Source organism: Erpetoichthys calabaricus, chromosome 7, assembly GCF_900747795.2.
Source record: "Erpetoichthys calabaricus chromosome 7, fErpCal1.3, whole genome shotgun sequence".
NCBI classification, from domain to species: Eukaryota; Metazoa; Chordata; class Cladistia; order Polypteriformes; family Polypteridae; genus Erpetoichthys; species Erpetoichthys calabaricus.
This window is the reverse complement of record NC_041400.2, coordinates 176,801,333-176,816,587: the sequence shown is the minus strand read 5'-3', so window position 1 is coordinate 176,816,587 and position 15,255 is coordinate 176,801,333. Positions and strand designations below refer to the sequence as shown.

Sequence of the window (15,255 nt, the reverse complement as noted above, 5' to 3'; positions counted from 1 at the left end):
TGCCAACATCTGGTCAACCCACTCCTTGATTATTCCTCTTTTCAGAGGAGACACTCTGTAGGCTCTGTGCCGAACAGGGACAGGGTCGACTGTGTGAATGTGATGACACACCACCTCAGTCCGACCCAATTTGTCCGTCCACAACGAGTGCCACCTCCTAAGCAGTGGCTGAACGAGCTCCGGCTGTTCAAGAATAGCCTTCTCTACTGGGCTGGGCTCATCCACCAACTGCGCGAGATAATAACACAAGTTAGGCCAAACCAGATTGCTTTGAGCCTTCGTCCCAAACCGATGGACTTCACCCCCCGGCAACTCATACTCCAGCCGCGACAGATGGATAGTCAGACCTACCGACACAAGAGAGTCCATTCCCAGTAATAAGGGCATCGACAGGTGGTCATCTTCCAGGATGTAAACCTCTGTCTCCCAGTGTGTCTCATGTAAGCAGAGCCTCATAGGAACCCTTCCCCTGGCCCCGTGCGCCCTTCCATCCGCAAGAAAGAATTTTACTTTTGCACTTCCCCTTAATTGCTCATGAGGCACTTTAAGTTTTTACCACAAGCTGTATTTCATAAGGGTATAAGTGCTCCCTGTATCTACGACCGCCTCTCCAGTGACACCTCGCACTTGAACGGGCAGCACTAAGAGGGGCAAGGTGGCTTGCACCAGGGTGAGATCGGCACGGGGATCCACTGAGGCTTTCCCTCGTGGTTTGGGACAGGGGACATCCCGAGACGTGGGACCCTTTCGAGACCCACTAATCCCGATAGCCGCCCAGTCCTTTTCCACTCGGGACCCCACCTTCACCAACTCATCTACCGACTTCACGACCCCCCTCAAAGTAGCCGCCACCCGAGGGTCACAAGCGTCAAGGACACGTCGCAATATCTCTTCCTTACGCATGGCAGATCGCCACTTAAGGCACAACGCACGGAACTCAGAGACAAAGTCCCTGAGACTCTGCGATGACTTCTGTACAAAGGTCCGGAGCTTTTCTTCCAACAGCACCTGGTATTCATCTGAGAGGAATGCTTTCAGGAAGGCAGCGCGAAACTCCGCCCAGGTGTTACACTTGTGCCGCTCAGCAAACCACCAAGAGCGCGCCGGCCCGCTGAGTGCCGTGTTCAGGAATCCCCGCAGCTCGGCTCCACTCAGAGGATGCAGTTCCACGAACAAGTCGACCTCCTCCACAAAGTCGACAATGCCCATGGGTGCACACTGAGGGGCCAGCTTAGGGAACTCCATCCGCGGCATCGCAACGGACAAGGACGACTGTCCCCAGTTGATCCCCACTCCCGCTAAAGGAGTCGACTGCCCCAGTGGCTGCGTGACGGCACGCCAGCTATCCTGCACCTGCCTCCTGATCTCCTCCCTCATATTGGCTTCCAGGCGCTGCACACACTTCGCGAAGGACTGCTCCAGACGCTGCACCCTCACAACCGCCTCACCGGAAACTCGGGAGGCCATGGCATCGATGAGATCATGGATGGTTTCATCTCGGTTGAGAAAACTGCCGGCGATGTGATCCACCCGCGTCTCTAGCTGTTCAAGGCGCAACGTCAGGTCATGCAGAAGCCGTCCCTCATCCGTCTCGGGCTGCTCCGGACTGGAGACACACAGGGAATCCAGCAGGCTCAATTCTTCCTCCGGGGCTCTGACCGTAACGTGACGTGGCCTAGGCTGTGGACGCACGTCCACCAGCGGTCCACTCAGCTCAAGCTCCTCGGCCTGCACTGCGCTTACAACAGACATGCTTCTGTCGGATGTGTATGTAAAGTCAGTCAGAAGGGAACGTAATTAACCTGGCTCCTACCCGGCTCGCCAAAATCTGTAGCGGTCAGGAGCTGCTAAGATTCACACCGCCAACGAAGACTGTGATTTATTTATTTTAAAAGCAGAGATCCCAGGAACGTCCCCAGCCTTGGATCGACCCACACACTCTCACCACAGAGACAAATAAGCACACTGGGAATGACAAACAATTATAAATATAATGACATGAATTGAGAAATGAAAACAGTAATACCACCCCTGACCCCTTCGGCGATATTACACATACACAAAATAAACACAAACACCACACAGCCAAGTCCATATATAAGAAACAGGTTGAAAGATGAATAGTGACCAAGTTAAGTCCAGCGAATCTGTAAGTTGCAATGGAGAAGGGAAAATACAGTCCTACCGGTATTTACTGATGAGGTTGATGGTTGATTCGGGAGCGCTCCACTGTTCCGAAAAATCCAATAATCCAATACAGCTCTCAGTGAACAAGTAGACAGACAATCCAGTCCCCAACAAACAAATACAGTCCAAGACAAAAATGATCACAGTTCAAATAACAGTAGGAGAGACAACAAATAACCGCAACAATACAAACCAAAAACAAAAAACTTTTCCTCTCTTTGCCCTCTGCCCTCCTTTTATCTGCCTGTGGCTACCTTTGACCCCAGCAGCGACTGCTGGGAGATGCAGTTTTTAAGTAGCACTGCTACAATGTTTGTGAAAATATGAATTTCAAAATATTCATTTGAAATAAATAGTGTGTCACACCCTGTCAAAAGGAGGTGAAAAGAACTGCCATTAAGAGAGCTGATAACGAAGAATCGCAACAGATTCAGATTTCTGACTGACTGCATTACTGTCATAAGACTGCCTCTAAATACAACAATAAACTTAAACTTTTACTATGCCATATACATCTGTAATGATTCTGAGTAATGCTAATGCTGTTCTTATAAATACCAATTTTAAATAGCTGTGCTGCCTCACAGCTCAAGGGGACATGCCCTTGCAGTGTTTTTGGGACATTTGCAAATTATGATTGGGAGGAAAAGCAGAAAAACAACATGCACAAAGGCATGCAGGAGAGGCTGGCTAGCAAGTGCAAATAGATAGTGTGTTAGACCTGGATGGGTGGGTAGGATGTGTGAACCCTGCTGTCCCATGGCTCCAGAAGACAGGCTTGCTCTCTGTCTGCATTTATTTTCCTCCTAATGACATGCAGATTTGGTTGACTTTCAACTACAAACTGGCCCAGTATAAGTAAGTGTGGGTTCCTTCAGCAAAATGTTTTTGGCTTTCCCAGTCTGAAGACATTAATTGGAAGTAAGTATATAATATCTCAAGAAAGTACTGAATTCCAAATAAAATTTGAGAGGTTACTTTCAACATTATTCATTGTATTTATCTTGTAAACCAGGTGCTCATGAGGTTTAAAATAGATATTGAATAACCTGTGTTTGTTGTAACTTTGAGGAGGAAAGTATTATTTACTTGTTTTTGAATGTATTTACACAAAACTATTTTTGAGTGATCTGGAATTGTTTTCTAAAATGACTACTGCTGTTAATATTTTCTTAAAGGATAAAGAAGTTTTGCTCAATGTTCGGCAGTATTTATTTTGGTAAATTCCACATTCATAAATGTAAGTGGTCCAAGAAGATGCCTAACTTTACAAACTTTAAAATTGAAGTTGATCATTTGATTAATACACTAGGAAGAATGAAAAATGCCAAAGGCAAAAACTGTTCAATATAAATCCAGAGACACTATGCTTATACTATGTAATGTACTAGTGAGAACATATCTGAAGAATTGTGTGCAGCTCTGGTCACCATGATAGAAAAAAAAAAAAAGACATAGCAGCATTCAAAGCCATGCAGAGGCAAGCAACTTACGACTTAAGGACATGTCCTACTGTGACAGTCTCAGAGAGTTAAACCTGTTTAGTCTCGAGCAGAGGAGACTGCATGGGGACCTAATCCAGGTCTTCAAAAGATATTGATAAAGTTAGAACCAGCAGAATTCTTTTAGCTTAAGGGAGAAACACGTGCTCGAGAACATCAATGGAAATAAGGTAGAAGTGCATTTCAGACTGAAGCCAGGAAGCACTTCTTTAAGCCAAGAGTTTGTGGGAATCTGGAACAAACTACCGAGACATGGAGTTGAAGAAGATACCTTGACATCTATTAAGAAGTATCCCGGAATTTGCTCATTATATTAATGCATTGAAAGGAATGAAAAATGCTAAAGCAAAAAGAAAAAAAAAACAAAAAACTATAACCTATTGTAAAGCCATGAATCCCTCCTTTATTTTAACCTTTTAATACTATTTATTTGTAACATTTACAAAATAAGTCTGTGTATATTGGCACAAAGTTTGTATTTCATTTTTATCCATATTACTAACCAGGAATGGTAAACCAGAAGGCACGGACGCAAGTACACGGCGATGGGACCATGAGACATAGTGCGCAGGCGCCTACAGCGCGCGTCTCATAAACCGCAAGCGAAGTCTGATCCACCGTGAACGAAGGAGTCACGGCCCAAAAACGAAAGAGCTCAACTAACGTGAATGAGAAATGAAGGAACAACACGCCCATAGCTAACGACTAACGACACAGCCACACAAAAAAGAGGATTCTGTGCTGCACCCCAGAGTCAAACGGAAGAGGCTATGGAGGCCCCACAGGTCCACAAAGATAGTACAGAAGGCGCGGGAAAGTACGAAAGGCGCAGGCGCCTACAATGCGCTTCTGAACTAAACGTCCACACCACACAGCTTGGTCCACGCGCTTCTAACACACCGTAAGCATAAACACGAGATAGTACAGAAACCACACAGATCCGGACTCCACAACATATGTGAATCACATTACAGTAATACAATATTAACAGTACAACCACAGAAAACACAGGCTCGACACCAGATGGGTAATAAGAATAAACGAACGCTCCGTATTAAACATACGGCATCCTCACACGTCCAAACTACACAGCATATGTGAATCACATTACAGTAATTCGGGTTACCCAAGACCAGGGGTTGGCGAGCGAAGCAAGCAGGGGGCAGAGCCCCCTAGTTATTACATGTCTGGAATACTGGGGTGTTGTACCATAGCCATTATGAATGTAGTGAGAAGTCAAGCAAAATGACCCCTTTTATTGGCTAACTAAAATGATTACAATATGCAAGCTTTCGAGGCAACTCGGGCCCCTTCTTCAGGCGAGATGTAATACAGAAACTGGAATTCCTTGTGTTTATATAGACACCAGGACAGATACAACATTGGAAAACCTTTAAGTGAGACATCTTAGATGTTAAAATGAATAGACCTCTCCAGGCTAAGATTCATTTAGAAGGAGAGGAGAACAATGTATAGTTGAGATCTTTTGATAAGATAACTGTCCAACAAAGTCTTTTGAAGTTTCTGATGAGTTTTTAATACAAAGTGGATCTGTAGTCATGATGTCTGGGTCAGTCCAAGACATGCAAACAATCCTCATACCTGGCCATAAAACTCTTGTCTCTAATTAAACCATGTTGTTAATGTGTTAAATTTTAGCATGAGTTTAACTTCCCATTCTTTTCTCTCTTGCTATGTTCTGAAGTTTCCCATAAGTGCTGTGACTTTAAAGTCCCTCTCACAGTGGCTGTTGAAGTGAGCTCCAACAGGAACATCTCTGTTGCCAAGTTTAATGTGGAACCGTGGAAATTCATTCTTTGGCGGAGTGTTTGTCCAGTTTCTCCCACAGAGAGTGCAGTGTTGGGACATTTCATACAGACCACATTAAACAATCTACAGGAAAATGATCCCTTTATGTGATGTTCTAGCCATTAATGTGGCAGAACCACACAATCTACATCATAAATGTAAGGACACATTTTACAACTTTTCTGTAGGCAGGGAGATGAGCCATTATCTGTTGGTTCACTTAGAGAGCTTCGGACAATTAGTTGTTGCAGTTTTGGTGGTTGTCTTTATGCCAGGAGGGGTGGTTCTGGATATACATTTTTCAGCGTTTCATTATTGTTTAGCATTGGGTGAAGTTCTTTTATAATTTTTCGAAGTGCAAGTTTCAAGTTTTAGGATGTGGGTTATAGATGACAACAAGGAGAATGTGGTTCTTGTTGTCTTTGTTTTTATATTCCAGAAGGTTGTCTCTGGTTCTGGCAGTAGCACTACTTATTTGAGTGTCTGTTGTTTTGGGGGCATAACCAAGTCTAATGAAATCTTGAAATATATTTTACTATTTCACAAAGATTTATCAAAACGGCGCGGGTGTAAATGTAAGTGTGTCGAGCAGTGGACTGACATCCTGTCCATGAGTGGTTCTCGCCTCAAGCCCAGAGCTACCAGGATTAGATCCGGAAAATTAATGTGTGAATTTAAAAGGAATGCCAGCTCATAGTTCTGAATATCGTGTTTACCATTACTCGCATTACCAGTATAAAAAGTAAAAACTGACTGAAATGTTTCGGTGTACTACCCACAAACTAAGGAGGAGACACAGCCGTTTCTAAAAAATGCTTTAAATCATAATGATAACGACAGACCAGTCTGCAACATGGATGTTGTTCTAATGATTAATACAGAAAAATACAAAAGCACGTAGTGTATAAAGAGGCACGGACTCCGTACAGCATCTTAACAAACTACACACAAAACCAAGCAGACGTCGTAATTCTGAACACTGTGCAAAAACACTCTTTGAGCTAATTTATTAATGAAAACGATTAAGTTATTTCACTTTAATCGAGAACGGAATGCGTCGCAATCATATTACTTTAATGTCAGTAAATACACATTGCGTTCGTTTAAACAACACGCCACTGAGCTAACTCAGTGTCTCTGGTGAGAATAAAATAATTACGAAAGCGAAACTTCAACAAATGGCTCAAACACTGTTATATAAGTATTCCACACGCCTGCAAGCATAAAAAGCCCATTATTAATGAAGAAAATAACCTCAGCGTGTATTATAATAAACCCAAGTGAACGTCCAGACAATCGTTCCCAAATCATTATTCTACTAGGAAAGAACAAACATTACAAGAAAAAAAACACAAAATATACCTCTTTCATGAAGTCAAAGGCGCTGTCATTCGACATACAACGAACTGTGCTTGATAGACATGATTTCCGAAGACAGGTCGAGCTCTTGTTTGTTGTTTTGCAGGAAATCAAGACTCAGTCACGTGAGCACAGTTCACGCCTTTCTCTTTCATACGGCAAGCAAAGAGTGTCAAACTGTACGCGAAAAACGCGAAAATTATACGTCATCATAGTGTAGACTTTTAAATTTGTTGCATCCGCGCGGATTGAATACTTTTTTGTCAACTGTAAAGAGAAATAAGGCTCTTCTTTGTGAAATGAGCTGTGGACGAGAGGTTTATATAGGTTAAGTCGTCGACAGAGGTGGTTCAAATTAGGATTGGGAAAAAAGAGGCTTCTTCAGGAAAGATTAGTTTTCAGAATTGGAAAATTTTCTTTAATAACGTGGGATAGATAAAGTGTTAGGGTGGAATAGAAGGACAAGTGGGATACGGGTTTCATTATTGGGGCTCCTCTAAGAGTGGATTCTACAAGATCTGCTCCTGGTTTGATTATATATAAATGGTTTTCTGTTGCTATTGTAATTAGTATTATTGATTTTTGGAAAAGCATCCATCCATCCATCCATTTTCCAACCCGCTGAATCCGAACACAGGGTCACGGGGGTCTGCTGGAGCCAATCCCAGCCAACACAGGGCACAAGGCAGGAACCAATCCCGGGCAGGGTGCCAACCCACCGCAGGACACACACAAACACACCCACACACCAAGCAGACACTAGGGACAATTCAGAATCACCAATCCACCTAACCAGCATGTCTTTGGACTGTGGGAGGAAACCAGAGCGCCCGGAGGAAACCCACGCAGACACGGGGAGAACATGCAAACTCCACGCAGGGAGGGCCCGGGAAGCGAACCCGGGTCCCCAGATCTCCCAACTGCGAGGCAGCAGTGCTACCGTGCTGCCCTTGGAAAAGCATTTCAGGCCAAATAGAAAATTTAGTACAATATGGGTTCCAAAATAAATGTTGTGGTGGCGGCTAGGTCACCCCATTTAATAAAGGAGTCAACTGTAACAGAAATAGCGCTTGGTGGTGCAAACAAACAAAAACACAAGGCTGCAGTGCCTTCTTATGCAATGAGTTACGTCAGGGCCGTTCTTAGGTTTTTGGGGACCCTAGGCAAAGGTACCTGTTGGGGCCTTAATGTTTCTATCTGTATGAATGTATGATAATTATTTTATCCATATGAATGCATAATAATTCTTTTATCCATATAAATGTGTAACAGTTAGTGAGGTAAAGCTTATCATGTTATGATTATGCTCTATATTATATATACCAGATTTGAGAGGAACATGTCAAAGGAACCTACTGACTAAAGCTAACGTAGCATGTAAATCAAACCTTTAATGTAAAAATATCTTGCATACTTTCATTTTTGCAAAGTCTTTGATTAATAATAAGTTACATTAAGTGTGAATAATCGAGGGAGTCGATAACTTCGTGCTCAGCTGATATTAATGCAAAGCCATTATAATCAATCTGATGTGCAGACGCCCTGGCAGGTAAGGAGCATGATCTGCCCTCCCATTGGGGCCCCACCCACTACCCCAGGACCCACCGTCACCGTTGATGCTGCCTGTCCTCACTGTTTCCTCTCTGCTCACATGTAACCATACTGATAATTCTCCCACCGAAAATTTGTACTTCTGAAATATGGACCTGTAAGTTGTATTTGGTTTACGGCTAAAAAAAAAGGCTGGGCGGGGCCCTTTGGCAGTGGGGGCCCTAGGTGGTCACCTACTTTGCCTATGCCTAAGAACGGCCCTGGTTACGTCTGGGATAGAATTCCATCCTGGGCTGAACTTATGTCCAAATGAGATGCCGCCTTCCAGGAGTGCCTTGAATTTACAGTCCTCAGACTGAAAGAGGAGGAGTCAGTTGCCCTCATTGAGCATCTTCCCTGTTCTATGGGAAAAGAAAGAAATGGTACTGTTAGCAACAGTGACCCCTCTCATCCCAGGGTGATATTGCTTACATTGGATGAGCCTGGAAGGTGACTCTCAGATGCGTATGTATAAGAAATTTAAACAGACATATACAACGTGTAATGGATGACATGGATGAGTGGGGATGGCCATGAATGTTCTGACATTGTCTGCCGTAAACAAGAAGCTGACATAACTACCAATATGAATGGACTGGCATTCCTGGAAGGTTGGATAGAAGTTTCATACCTGGCCGAAAGGCCAAAGTAATGGAATGTCCAGGGGATGCAACTTTTCTGGAGTGCATACTCTCCTGAAATGATGGATGTCGGTGCTCCTGTATTGCTGCTCCCATATATTCGCCCAGAGGGCGTGCATGGAATTGTAGTCTGGTGGGACAGCCCTGCTGGGTTTTATGGGGGCTGTCAAGGGGAGCTGCAGTGAGGGACTGTTTCTATTTTGGGAACCTTTCACCTGACCTGGATGTGCCTCCTATAGGCTTTATCCTGACACTGGAAGTGTTCCCGTGTCCATCATAAAAGAAGTCCGGCACCTCACCTCGGGGAGCTGGAGTCAGGTGGAAGAGGACAAAGCTCATCTGGGAGGACTGGAAGAGTGAAAAGAGAGATAAAGAATTGTGATTGACAAGAAGCCAATTTGAAGGTATTTATTGTAATAAAACTTTCATTTGAACCCAGGACCTGTGTCTTTGAGGTTGTGTCTGGGGTTTGGGGCTCTCTGGCACCACCTAGTGGTTACAACCAATCAGCCACAACATTAAAACCAAGACAGGTGAAGAGAATAACATTGATATCTCCCAAGGGGTAGAATTTATTTGGCAGAAAGTGAGCAGTCAGTTCTTGAAGGTGATGTGTTGGAAGCAGGAAATGAATAAGCATAAGGATCTGAGAAATTTGACAAGGGTCAAATTGTGATGGTTAGATGACTGGATCAGAACATCTCCATAACAGGAGGTCTTGTGGAGTGTTCCTGGTATGCAGTATTTAGTACCTACCAAAAGTGGTCCAAGGAAGTACAAACAGTGAACTAGCGTCAGGATCCTGGGTGCTCAAGGCTGATGGATACATGTGTGGAGGGAAGGCTAGCCTGTCTGGTCAGATCCCACTACTCTAGCACAAATTACCGAAAAACTTAAAGCTGACCATGAGAGAAAGTGTCAGAACACACAGTGCATCACATCGTGCTGTGTATGGGGTTGCATAGCCACAGACCAGTCAGAGTGCCCATGCTGACCCCTGTCCACAACCGAACGTTCTTACAATGGGCACATGAGCATCAGAACTGGACCACAGAGTAATGGAAGAAGGTGGCCTGGTCTGATGAATAACGTTTTCCTTTAAATCATGTGGATGCCCATGTGTGTGCGTGTGTTGTTTACCTGGGGGAGAGATGCAAGCAGAATGTATTATGGGAAGAGGGCAAGCTGACAGAGGCAGAATGATGCCACTGTCAATGGACAATGTTCTGTTAGGAATCCTTGGGTCCTCACCTTTATGTGGATTTCACAATGACACATTACCACCTACCTAAAGGTTGTTACAGACCGTGTACACACTTTCATGGAAACAGCCTTTTCCAGCAGGATAATAACCATGCCACACTGTGAAAATTGCTCAGGAATAGTTGAGAAAAGCCAAGCAAAATGACACCTTTTATTGGCTAACTAAAAAGATTACAATATGCAAGCTTTCGAGGGCTTTCGAGGCAACTCATCATGTACATCTTGCCTGCAGAAGGGGCCTCGAAAGCTTCCATATTGTAATCTTTTTAGTTAGCCAATAAAAGGTGTCATTTTGCTTGGCTTTTCTCTACATTCATAATGGCTAACACGGTACAACACCCTAGTACTTCAGGAATAGTTTGAAGAATATGACAGAGTTCTAGTTGGCCTCAAAATTTCCCAGATCTCAATCCAATTGAGCATGTCTGGGATGTGCTGGAAAAACAAGTCTAATCCATGGAGGCCCCACCTCACAACTTACAGAATGTAAAGGATCTGCTGCAAATGTCTTGGTGCCAGATACCACAAAAACATTCCTTCAGAGGTCTTTGGAGTCCATGCCTGGTTGGGTCAGTGCCATTTTGGTGGCATATGGAGGACCTGGATTTATTGTTGTGGATGATCATTGTGTGTATTTATATATATATATATATATATATATATATATATATATATATATATATATATATATATATATATATATATATATATATATATATATGTTGTCTTGTATAAAATCTAATTTTTTCTCTGTATTTTCATTATATTTTGCTCAATCCCAACAAGATGAATTCAGATGCAGGCATGCTAAAGTCCATCGGGTCAGAAAGAGTCAGATTCGAGATCGCAATTAAACAACAACAACAACAAAAATCAGTTATGGAATTTTTGAAGATTTTAAATAAAGTAAATATTAATGCTGGTAAATATGGGGATCTTTTCAACATTTTGTTCAGTATGTTTGATTGTACATTTTATTTAATTAAAAAAATCCTTTTTAACGCTTTTAAAAATATACATATGTTACTTGCTCATTTAAAAATATACATAGGTTACTTGCTTTCCTCTCCTCTAGTAGACTACCTTTTCAGCATTTTTATTGTTATTCTAAAATGCAGGTACATTTAACGTGGTCCAGGTTTTGGCCAATACTGACAACAATATTAGTGGTAAGTGTGGGAAAGTACCATATCAAAGAGGTGGGGGAGAATAAACAATGAAGTAACTAATCTGGGATATAATAATATTGCATAAATTTAGTATAACCTCTATCAAAACATGAAATATGATCAAGGACCCTGTTATAATAATATACTGTGAAGAAAATAGAAATAATCTTTAAGTTTGGCTGAGAAATATAAGTTAGTAAAGCTGCATTTTAATAAAAGTTAAAGAGGTCATCTGCTTATGTTTTATATCCAACCCACTTGGAACCCCCCCCCTCTTTCAGTTTGGAGTAGTCTCAGATCTACTAGATAAGCCTTTAGCAAACCAAAATTTGTTCCAGTTCTACTGTGGCTCTAACGTAAGCCTAGTCATGTACCCCAATTTGTTCCATTTTATTAAAACAATACAAGCAACATGAGTATTAACAAAGATGATTCAATAGATGTTAGAAAGTTTGCAGACAATCTAACATATTAAGTACGTTTGTATGTTTTTACATTTTACTTTTGATAATGCCTACAGTTTATCAGTTCTCAGTCGTAAAATATGTGCTTTGTTAAAGTATATGGTGAAAACTGATTGATACTGAAGGAGTCTGTACTAAACTACATATATACATTTACAATTATACTTTGATTTTTATATGTCATACAGAGCAGCCTAGTGGCACTGTGTTTCATTCTGCTGCTTCATGGGTGCATCGTCCTGAATTCCAGTCCCACATTCAGTCACTCTCTATGCAGAATTTACATGTTCTCCCCATGTCTTCATTGGTTTTGCCCCAAGTGCTCCATAATTTCCCTCTCACATCCCAAAGATATGTCTGTACACCATGATATGGACTGACGCTTCATTCAAGGTTGGTTCCTGATGTGCCTTGAGCCTGATGCTACAGGGATAGACTGTGGCCTCTCACAATCATAAGGTTAATGAAATGGGTGTGGCAATGTTATGTTACAAAACAATTTATTTTATAATTGTTTCCAAATAACTTTAGACACATAATGTAATGAATGGGCTCTGTATTAGATTGTGATATATTATGCAGTATTATTTAACTTGTTTATAGCAAATATGCCACATATCCATTACTTTGAGCAGCAGTTACCTAGTCATTTAAATAGAAACGAGCACTGGGTAATGAAGCCAGTCTGTCTGCAGGCCACACGCACAAAGACAACGCTGAGCCTATTTAGAGACACACGTCTACCTAACCAACGTCTAAACTCTGGGGTTAGACACAATTTGCCCAAGTAATCTTTATGCCTTTATACAGGTATGTGTCCGATATAATACTGTCGAATTCAATTTCAGATTTTGGTAATTGTAAAGTGTACACGTATCCCACTTGAATCTTCACCAGGAACAGCAGAATTGAAAATGAAAGGCTCAGTGGGTATGCATCGTAAAAATAATTGTGTAAGCATATTGCCTGAAGAGTGAAGAAATTAACAAGGGTATTTATTGCTGTGTTTTGGCAAGTGCCCTTATCCATGTTGGTTTATTAAGCTCAGGATTCATTTTATGTTGATTTTGCTTATTTATTTGTAATTGGAGCACAGGAAGGTTAAGCAGATTGCTGAGGGTTTCACAGTAGGTGTAGACTCCAGAATTGGAACAGCCATCTTGTGGTTTAAAGTCTTAACAGTCCACCTACTACACTGCCCTCCCAGCAGTCTCAAGAGTGTTACAAGGGTGAGACCCACAAACAGAATGAAAAAAGACAACATTGAAGGGGTGCAGTTTTTGCTAACCCCTTGTATAGTTTGCCTAAGTGGAAATTCTGTATTTTGATGATAAGAGCATAGGAAGGACTAAATGTTGACAAAAGAAGTACTGAGCTTTTTTTTTAATTACAATCATGCCAAGACTGAACAATACTTCTGCATTCTTGCTCCAAAGTTAGATAGATAGATAGATAGATAGATAGATAGATAGATAGATAGATAGATAGATAGATAGATAGATAGATAGATAGATAGATAGATAGATAGATAGATAGATAGATAGATAGATAGACAGACAGACTGCGGTGGGTTGGCACCCTGCCCAGGATTGGTTCCTGCCTTGTGCCCTGTGTTGGCTGGGATTGGCTCCAGCAGACCCCTGTGACCCTGTGTTCGGATTCAGCGGGTTGGATAATAGATAGATAGATAGATAGATAGATAGATAGATAGATAGATAGATAGATAGATAGATAGATAGATAGATAGATAGATAGATTTGGGGAAACATGAAGGGTCAAAGCTCTTTGCCAGAGGGGCTTGTTCTCTCCATAGAGCTGACTGCCCTGAAGGCTAAATCGATTGATGATACATCTGTCTCTTTTGCCGATGCTTTAATGAAAGGTGTTTCTGCCCTACCAGTGCCAGTGTGGAATCCTGGGATATATAACCCATTTGACTGACTGTTTAATTTTTCGGAGGCCAGGCTCAACACGGTACGTTAGAGGCAGGGATTGAACTGGTAACTGTGGTTTATAGCCCAGTACTCTACCCACATGCCACAATGTCTTAAAGGAATACTCCACCCAAAAATATTTTTGTATATGTTAATTACCCTATGTACAGTAGTTTATATTAATGTTTGAGGAAAATAAAAATCTCATGTTCTAATGAAGAATGGAGATAAACTTTCTGATATACTGGATGTCTATGGACACTAACTCTGAACCACAGCAACAATATAAAAATCATCCATAAAAAAAATATCTTTTTAATTGATGTTAAGTTTGTTGACCAATGAATGAGTAGAAGAGACGGATCTTTAATTCCAAAATCAATCCCATGTGACTTTTGTTTCCTGTTTATGATGTGATTTTTTTTCTGGAATTATCTATTTAACAATATTTTAGTATAAAAATGCATGCATTGTTTTGGAATTTTTTGTAATTGACTTCTATTGTGTCATAAACTTATTTTTTATCTCCATTCTTCATTAAAACATGAAATGATTTTTTTTGGCCATAACTACAAGCTACATGATGTAGGTAAAATACTGAATGAATATTTTATTTTTGTGGAGTATTCCTTTAAAGTGGAAGCCGAGGAGGCAGGCCGACTGATTATGCAGCTGTCCTGACAATATAAATGGAGAGGCTGCTGACGTTGTTGATTTTGTGTATTTCAGTGTTTACCTTTGGCGGGGCTCTTTAATTTTATCTGATAACACAGAAAGTCACGTTTATTTTTTTCTTTCCTCCCACAAACTTCGTTCCAAACTCCAGTCTAGCTGGTGACAATAAAATGCCTTTATGTTGGAATTTGAAACTGTTTAATAAATTCTTTAAATTTAAAGAACTTGCTTTGTTTTTTTGCTTGGCCAGAGATTGTTTTATAGCTTTCCTTCTCTCTATTGGACTTTTTAAAGTTTAAAGTTGAAGGGTCTGAGTCCCATTTTGGACATGTACAGTACAGGGTTTGAATCCTACCTATTGAGTTTTGGGGTCAGGCTGCCTGGTATGAGACCAGTTTTTGAGGAAGACCAGTGAAGTCCTCCAAAGGCTTTTTGCTCATCTGATACCATTTCACCTCCTTTTGACATTTTCGTTTTGCTGCATTTGTAAACAGGCAGGCAATCAGTTAATGTGGTTTAGTGGTTAAGGCTTTGGACTTCAAACATTGAGGTTGTGAGATCATATCCCACTATTGTCACTGTGTGACCCTGATCACGTCACTTGACCTGCCTGTGCTCCAATTGGAAAACCAAATGAAATTGTATCATAAATTTTGTAAGTT

At 41.5% G+C, this 15,255-nt stretch overlaps 1 protein-coding gene across 1 annotated transcript in view; it reads right to left on the bottom strand.

Moving 5' to 3' along the window:
* epg5 (ectopic P-granules autophagy protein 5 homolog (C. elegans)) overlaps positions 1-6,974 on the bottom strand; it is a 124,358-nt gene extending 117,384 nt beyond the window's left edge. The window contains exon 1 of the mRNA XM_028805745.2: positions 6,861-6,974. The gene's annotated coding sequence lies outside the window, so the exon portion shown is untranslated. The remainder of the gene's footprint in view (positions 1-6,860) is intronic.
* Positions 6,975-15,255: the final 8,281 nt, after the last annotated feature.